Source organism: Haemaphysalis longicornis, unplaced genomic scaffold, assembly GCF_048455015.1.
Source record: "Haemaphysalis longicornis isolate Haplotype H1 unplaced genomic scaffold, Haemaphysalis longicornis Haplotype H1 scaffold_9, whole genome shotgun sequence".
NCBI classification, from domain to species: Eukaryota; Metazoa; Arthropoda; class Arachnida; order Ixodida; family Ixodidae; genus Haemaphysalis; species Haemaphysalis longicornis.
The window spans coordinates 139,621,497-139,630,913 of NW_027526460.1; positions in this window are offsets into that span (position 1 = coordinate 139,621,497).

Below are 9,417 nucleotides of genomic sequence, written 5' to 3' on the forward strand. Positions count from 1 at the left end.
GGGCTGCTTTACACAAATTCAAGCCTTTCCTGAGACGATCTTCACGTAGAAGAACGCTTCTCGACATGAAGTTAAATCTTTTCAAGTAGTTTTCGAGGTTGGAACATAAAAAATGAGTCCAGCAGGAAGCTGTGGTAGCAGTATGCTTTCCTTGTGTGCGCAGAAACTTCCATGGCTAAGAAGCGGATCTACACTCAAAAATGGGTTCTCGGTGCTAGCCTGTACTAAACGCACTGTTACGACAGATCGGTATTCATTGATACGACCGCTGCGTTTGAAGATGGCTGTGGGCGGTCGCACTGCGAGTGAAGCGAAGCTGGCAAGGTTGGGGATTAATTTTAGCGCCCTCCCTACAGAGCAATTTTTGGCGCTTTGGCTGCTATGTTGCCGGCTACTTTGGGCAGTTAGCTATCTGTAAAGCCGCTCGTGGCTACACATGCCGCCCTAGTTTTAAGAATTCTTAGAGGTTTCAGTGTTTTCCAATGTTTAGTAGGTTTCATTTCTTTGCAGAGCGGACTCCTTACCCGACGTACTTATTTTAATCGCCCATCTAAACGTGCCCACCAAACAACTACCAAAATGCATCATCCAGCCCCTTTCTCTGGTTCAAACGAAAATCACCGAGAAGGCGCTAACTTTGAATTTCGACGCAAAGGACGTTATAACTTTCCACTTCGTAAGTACGAAAATCTTGGCAGAGTATACAGATTTGCATCTACAGTGCCCATGTCGCCCTTATTAAGCAGGTTTTTTTACAACAGGGAAGTGTTAATTTGACTCGGCGGAGAAGGTCGAGGCTGTGGGCTTAGGACAAGCGCTACGTATATTGACGGGAAAAAATGGGACGACAAAATTCACAAATAGATATTAAACCTAATCTAGAAGCTACTGTTCTGCAAGAACAATCCTGTGCATAAAACAGGGCTCACGTGCGAGTACGATGTCTTCGGTGCTGCGGCTCGGTGCGATGGTCGTTGGCGTTGTCGTAGCCGAGAGATGCCGCGTCGTGAGAGGCGCCGTGCGATGACGCGACGCTGCTGCCACCACGCTCGCTGGTCACGGAAGTGCGCTGCTGTGAGGACACCGCAGAGACGGCGTTGCCAGTTCTCATAGCCAGGAGGGAAATGTGGCTCGGCTGTGAGTCTCCAGGGCGTTCGCGTCCAGCAGAGAACTCGCCTACAGCCGCGTTCTTCCTGCCTTCAGCTTGTCACCTTCGTTCCGCCTCTTCTTGTTCTTCCCCTTTCTCTCACGAGCTCTTCTTCCGACGCGCCCATTGGACACCTTTGGCTAGGTGGTCGGTTTGGCTTCTCCGAGAGATTCTCGATTTGTCATTGGCGAGGGTGCCGCACGATGACTCCCGCAACAGTATCTTGAAAGACCGGTACTTTTTCATTGGCCCCGTTGTTTTGCACACGCGCGCGCTCCTTGGCCCAGTTACTTGAGCGCTCACAGAGTGCGGCGGAACTTTAATCCCGTCGCATGCGGTAACTTCCTTGCGAGAACGTGCTCTCTTCTGCTGGAAGAAATGTGTCAAATCTTGGTCACTCTCGGCTAGCAACAGCTTGTTGCCCGGGACCACGTGCTTTTGCAGGCCATCCCTGCCAAATTCATTTATTCTCGCCTCGAGTCCGACAGCGAAGCGTTCTGACTGAGAGCGGGTGCTAAAATGCTCGGATCGCATGTAACACGGCTGTGCACCGCTGACCTCACTCGGCGCATTCACAGTAGGCGTGCCAGCACGCGGCTCGTGCGTCTGCGTACCCCACTCAGCACGTCCAACTTCTCGTGCCTGAAACACGGCTTCCACATCTGCAGCTGCCCGTTCAAAATCCTTTTCTTTATCCTCTTTTTTCCGCGTGGCCTCATCGCAGACTGCGACCCTCGTTACTTCTCCCTCACGTTCCTGGAGTTCGATGACTCCTGTTCCTCATTCTTTCCCCTTGAGGTGCCTGTCTATCTCTAAAATTTCACGGTCTATCTCTGCAATCGAACGCTGGGATGAATTCTTCCCAAGCTCTATCTCGCGGTCTAAAGAGGAAAGTTCGAGTTGAAGACTTCGCAGTTCTGCGTCTCTCGAGTGTGCCCTTCTTTCACGAGCAGCGTTTGGTTTGGTTTTCACGAGCAGCGTCCAACCATTTCCTCAGCTCGGCACCCCCCAGTCCTAGCCCTTTCCCGATCTTGAGCAAATATTCTAATTCCATGTGGGCTGCCAAATAATCTGCTCTCCGCCAGAGTTACAACGTCCTCAACTCGCTGTGAAATATTCAGTGTCCAGCCGTGGACGCCATTGTGATGCGGGTTGTTCTGTGGATGAGGAGGATTAAGTGTAACTGGCGGAGAAGAAGCGAGGCACGTGACGTCAGAAAAGGACAGACTCTATTCACGGGACAAAATTAGAAATATACACAAATTAACTATGAGCTAATCTAATCAAACGACTAGCTGTCCGACAAGACAATGTTCCTAACGTCGCCTGGTATAGTAGAAAAGCCGAACAATTGCAGTGTGCCTATAAATTTGGAGTATGACCAAAATTCGAGACCCTCATTCTTCCCTGACTTTCTCCTCCAACGTTGCACATATTACCCGACGCTCTATTTGATGTGTGGGTGCTGTTTGCAGATATTCTATATATTTTCAAGATCGTCGTCTTTCATTAAAGTTGTAGTTGCCTCTCTGCGCACCCCTTCACAAATAAAGACCTATTGTATAGAAACGAACATACAAGTCCAACAGTGATGGTATGGAAAGGGTTATCGTACACATATAGGGTGTAAGTGTAAGTGTACGAAAATCACCAATCCCAGTAACGCCCTCAATTCCGCAGAAATGCATAGCGTGCGGAAGCAAATAGTTTATACGTTATAAAAGTCTAAATTCGAAAATTGGTCGAAAATAACTTAAAAAACCAAAAAATAAGAAAAATGGAACAAGAAATTACCTTAGAAAATCACAAATATACATTCATACATCTCCTACAGAAACCGAAGATTTTAAAAAATCTCGCAGAAGAACGTTCGAAGACTAAAAATAAAGGCCACAAAAGGAGGTTCGAAACACGCATAAAAATTGGCGAAGATGTTGAAATGATCTAATGCCCTGCATTTCCAAAAAAACTCACAGCTCGTGGCGGTAACACACGCATAGTCACAATTACGTGAAAGGATACAATTGGTGCAACAGAGTTTTGAAAAAAAATGTTAAAAGTACAATTTTTTTTTTTACAAAATTGACAATATGCATCCCATTCAACTTTTTCGCAAATGCAATAAAACGACCAAAAGAGGCAAAAGAGCTTTGAATAGGAATAAAAAATAGCGAAAATAGGCAAACCGTGTGGCAACATTCATTTCCATAAAAATTTATAACTGGCTGAAATAAGTTTTAATCGTTATTATAGCGTGAATTGAGATGATTTTTCAAACAAAATTTCAAGAAATCAAATAAGAGGAAAAATAGAAAAAAACAAATATTTTACAAAAATGAACTCGCATCAAATATACGCATTTTATACACGGACTCCAGAAACCGAACACTACTGAAGTCCAGTAAAGAACGTTGGAAATGCGGTTAAAAAGCGATGACGAACCAACTCTCTACATCCGCCTTGCATCTACGGGAAAAACATGATTTGCGAAGTAAGCGCACTTACTCGCCCTTTCTCCGGCATTGCCGGCACCCCCCGGGAGCTGTGCTTCGGGTGGAGGAGCAGTGAGAGAGGGATTTGGGCGGACAAAAAGTGGTCACAGAGAGACGAATGTAAGGTGGGATATGAGAAGACGAAAGGCTGCAGGGAAAAAAATCCACGCATCTCCCCGAAGTGTATCATGACGAGTGGGCGAAGCACTGGGGGTCGCTCTTACCGTAAATCACCCGTGGCATTGCCCACTCGCGCAGTCAAATGAGTGACAACGCGTGTGTGCAGTATACACACTTCCAATACAATCCAATCCGATCCAATCCAATGTTCCTCGCGCATGCGGAACACTGTGCACACGGACGCCAAGGGACAAGCCGCAGACAAACCGAGGTCCTAAGCTGCTTCGCCCCTAAAAGAAGAAAAAGGGTGGATGGGGAGAGTGAGGTAATGATGGGTGCAGGGGAAAGACAACAGTAGCGCAAGAGTGGGCTTAAAAAGGTAGGCCATGGGGGGTGGCGGCATGCAGGAGGTACTTTTGGAGGAGGGGGAGAAATGGGGGAGGAAAAAATAAGGAACAGGTTGGCCAAAGGTTAAGACGGCGGTGAGCAGGGAAGGGCACTTGCAGTGCTTCTGCATTCAGAGTTCTCTACCTCACGCTATAGTAGTTAGCAATAATAACTAAGACGAACGAACAAGGTAAGAAATCGGGGGAGTATTCGCGCCACATGAGGAGCAGGAGTAAACCTTCACGCCACATGAGGAGCAGGAGTAAACCTAACCGCGTACCCTTCTCATGTGGGGCGGAGTGCAGCCCCAGTTGCACTCCTGCACCAGTGAAAAGCAAACATGCGCATCGTCGCCCTCTTTCCAGTAGCAAGGGTAAAATTGTTATTTTATTTTTGTTCAGTGCAAGAGCAAGCGCGACGATGCACACACGCCATTCACACACACCAATTCATCACCTCAGTCCTAAATAAGAGCTGGTTTTTCTGTCTTTATGAAGCACGGACTAATGTGCCGAAGGCCATTTTGTTGTAATTTAATACTGTTAACTATTCTACCTCTCTCGCATTTCTACCTCAGCCTTTCGCGCTGATGTGAGTTCCTTTTTATTTGTGGGTGTTGATGTCATTTTTTTTATTTTGCTTACTTACTCTTTCTATTTGCAGTGTTCTCATTTGCTTTGCTGCATTTTCATTTGTGAATTTTCTCGAATGTGTCCTAAATACAAGCCTGGTCTCCTTCTGTGTGGAAGCGGAGTAGGAACTGTTTTTATGCTGTGATATTTTATTTCCAAATAAACTTCTTTTGTGTGGGAGTGCAGAACTAACCGATTATTATGTGATATTTTATTGGAAAATAAAGCGTGAGTTCGCTTGTCCTTCCTTGTAATGTTTTAGAATTATTTGTGCTTTGCTGTTTGCTTGTCTCTACTATGCCGTCGTGGGGAGGGTGCGTGCCACGCGGAGAACAGCAGAACGCTCTTGGGGCGTGACGAAATTCTTTTAAAAAGAGTGTAGTAGTACCCTTCTGCAGCATCCGGTAAAGCTGCCGCCAATAAGGCTTCACATCACCATCCTATCTACGCCTACTGCAGGGCACAGTCCTCTCCCATTATTCTCCAATTACCTCGGTCCTGTGCTAACTGCGACCAATTTATCCCCGCAAAGTTCTTCATCTAATCTGCTCATCTAACTTTCTGCCGCCCCCTACCACGCTTTCCCTCTCTAAGGATCCACTCAGTTACCCTTAATAACCAACGGTTACCTTGCCTTCGCATTACATGCCCTGCTCACGCCCATTTCTTCTTCATTTCTACTAATATATTCTTAACACGCGTTTGTTCCCTCAACCACTCCGCTCTCTTCTTGTCTCTTAATCTTACACCTATCATCTTTCGTCCCATTGTGCGCTGAGTTGCCCTCAATTTAAGTTGAACCCTCTTAGTGAGCCTCCAAGTTTCTGCCCCGTAGGTGAGTACACGCAAGATGCAGCTGTCATAGACTTTCTTTTTCAGAGACAATGGTAGGCTGCCATTCATTACCTGAGAATGCCTGCCGAATGCAGTCTACCCCATTCTGATCCTTCTAATTATCTCTGCCTCATGGTTGGGATCTTGGGTCACAGCTTGGCCTAAGTAGATATATTCTCTTACAACCTCCACTGCCTCACCACCTACCTAAAACAGCTGTGCTGTCCCGAGGTTATTGATGCTTACTTAAGTTATCCCCATATAAATTTTCAGGCCCACGGTTCTACTCTGTTTGTCCAGTGCGGTAAGCATGCTTCGCAATTCGTCTTCCGAGTTACTAAGCAAGGCAATGTCATCAGCCAATCGGAGGTTACTGAGGTATTCACCTGTTCACAATCCAAATTTCTGAATACTTCTTGTAAACATGCTGTGAATAACATTGGAGAGATTGTGTCTCCTGGTCTGACGCCCTTCCTTATAGGTATTTTACTGCTCCCCTTATGGAAGATGATGGTAGCTGTGGAACGATTGTAAATATCCTCTAGTATTCTTGCTCATCTACACCCTCATAATGCTCATCTACACCCTAGTTCCGTAATACCTGAATCACTGCTGAGGTTTCGACCCAGTCAAATGCTTTCTCAAAATCTGTGAAGGCTATATATAGAGGCTCAGTACACTCAGCGCATTTCTGTATTACCTGATTGATCGTGTGAATATGGTTTATTGTTGAATAGCCTTTACGGAACCCTGCGTGTTCTTTAGGTTGACTGAAATCTAAGGTGGCAGTAATTCAGTAATTCTGCGACTACCTTGGTAAGTACCTTGTAGACGACTGACAGTAACCTGATCGGCCTGTAAATTCTCAAGTCCTTCATGTCGCCTTTCTTATGGATTAGGATGATGTTTGCGTTCTTCCAAGATTCCGGTACCATTGCGGTCATTAGGCATTGCGTATACAGGTTTGCCAGTTTTTCAAGTACAATTTCTCCGCCATCCTTCAAGAGGTCTGCTGTTATCTGATCCTCACCACGTGCTTTTCCCCCCTTCATTTCTTTCAAAGCCTCCCTTGTTTCTTCTGGCGTTACCGGTGGGATGTCTATCGTCTCTGAACTACTTTCTGGTTCGGCGTTATCCTGGATGTCCCGGCTACTGTACAGATCTCTATAGAATTCTTGGGCTACTATGACTATTTAAACCCTATTTGTGATGGCATTGCCTTGCTCATCTTTAAGTGCATACATCTGATTTTTCCCCACACCAAGACGCCTCTTCACTGCTTTCAGGCTTCCTCCGTTATTTACAGCACATTCGTCCTCTCCATATTATACTTCTGTATGTCAGCGGTCTTACGCTTATTGATTAACCTCGAAATCTCCGCGAGTCCTATTCTCTCTGCTGCAATGGAGATTGTCATAATTTGCCGTTTCCGTCATCCGTTTCGTGGGAACGTTTACCAGTATCCTGTCTAGCCATAGCACCCCGACTTCTACTGCACACTCCGTAAACTCTGCTTCCTCGCTAAGAGCTAAATATCGGTTTTGCAGCACGATCCTGAATACTTTTACTTTACGTCTTAGTGTTAGCTCGTTAATCGGCTTCTTTCGTACTAGCTTGTTACGGTCCCTTCTTAAATCTAGCCTAATTCGAGATCTTACCGTAAGGTGGTCACTACACCTTACCCTTGCGAGCACTTCCACATCCTGCACGACGCCAGGATTACCGAATAATATGAAGTCTATTTCATTTTTATGCCCCCCATTCGGGCACCTCCAGGACCACTTTCAGCTCTCCCGTTTGCAGAAGGTACTCATGATGGGTAGATTATTCCGTCCTGCGAATTCGACTATTAGGTCGCCCCTGCTATTTCTACTGCCGAGACCATAGTTCCGAACCGCCTTGTCTCCATGTCACCTTCTCAATAAACTCATTCACTGTTAAAAAGAGTAACCGGACGCTGCCCTGAAGATTTTATGGTATTTCTCATACAGGGTTCAGGTACGCCGCCTGGAAGGGAGTAACGAACTCCCACGAGGAGTATTTCCCCCCTCGTTCTGGCGGACTGCGCGCCACTGCGGGGACGAGTAGCCGAATGCTTGAAAAAGGAGTGAAACATGGGACAAACCCTTTTACTCCTAGACAGTGCCCAGCACTCCTCGCCATTTAGAGTGCAAGTATGCGTGCATTGCTTAGAATCCGTACTCCAAACCTAACATTTATTATCTTTTGGAAGCAGCATGAGGATTATGGGTGATATTTCTTGCGAACTGACTCTCCCACTTGGGTAATAAAACTAAAGGCACATTTTTACTCAAAACCTAAAAAAACAAAGCAGGTTAGACTTCGCTTCTATTCATCTCTTTGCGTCAAAGTATGATTCAATTCCTCACTGTTTCTGTCCCCGTCAACAATAGAACCAACGCCTGACGTCGACTCCCACGTTATCCCGGGGAAGGGCAGTGAAGGAATCTGCCCAGCCGAAAGCTTCAAGATTCATTTTTCTGCCACGCAGTATATTTGAGCCGATTACCCCAACGTACTACAAGCATGGAGTAGAGAAATAACAGAATTACGTAGACGTGATTTATTGTGCATGTTTTCTTGTACTAATTGTCTACAGTAATTAAAAAAATTAATTTCTTGTGAAGGAAGTGCAACAAACCCAGGTTTATATCCAAGTGACAAGATACGGCGCATAGTTAGGGCTATAATTCAGCAATAGCATACCTCGGCTTTCCACTACCTAGAGTGAATTCCGTCTTGCTTGGTTTCTTGCTGGGTTGCTCAATTAGGTTGAAAATTTTTGGTCTTGATGCATTCCCCAAATTTGGCCAGAAAAAAGCTGTTTTGTATTTTTAGCAATAATGGCGCAGTTCTGTTCACACAGTTCTTCAAAAACTGACGAGAATTTTCTTTTTTTTGTGGTTGTCTTTGGCCAAAGGACTTTCCAGCACAGTTCACAAGACAATACAAGAATACCCGTTTGGCTAATCAGATATTCGCTGTTTCAACTACAATGAAGGCTCGGCGGTATTGGCCACTTGATAAGAATTCATATAATGTCTTTTCGCCGTGCAAGACTGGCGCATTTGAGGATGAAGCGTATATTGCAAAGGTGAGAAATATTTTTCTCAATGCGTGGATCTACGTGCTGATGTGTGAATTTGTATGCGCACGGAACGCACACGAAGTTTATTTGCGCAAGGAATGCCCCCACGAAAGTCGACAGCTAATTATGTCGCTAATTATTCAAACTGAAACTTATTAACGCAGTCTCTGAATCTGCAGACGGCGACCGTTAAATGTGTTCTTATTAATGCAAATTGAAAATGGTTGTAGCACGTTGACCCAGGGGGCCATCCACCCATCGTGAAATCACTGGGCCGATTCCCCAGGGCGTCACTAGCCTCGCGGGGAAGCTCCCCCTCTCCCTTGCCCTGCATGCCGCATTGCCAGTGGCAGCCCCTCTCCCCGCGGGGGCTCCTGAGTGGGCGCGGCTTTTGTAAACTTGTTTGGAAGCGGAGGGCAAGGAAGCGGATGTCAAGGAAAAGGGGGGCTAATCCAGGAAGGTGGCTGACCGCGACCCCCTTTTTTAAGCTTGCTACTTGGTGAGCGGAGCTGCCCCTATGTTTTGCTGAGCAAGAGGTACTCGACAGAAATCGGTTGTCTGTCCCCTTAAGGGTTGTAGAAGCTCGACTATCATTACTCAAATTCTGAACTAGGCAGCCCGTAGTGACGTGGAATGTACAATAAATAAATATGTGGTATTAGCCTGTAAACATGACTGCCCCTATATCTACGACCT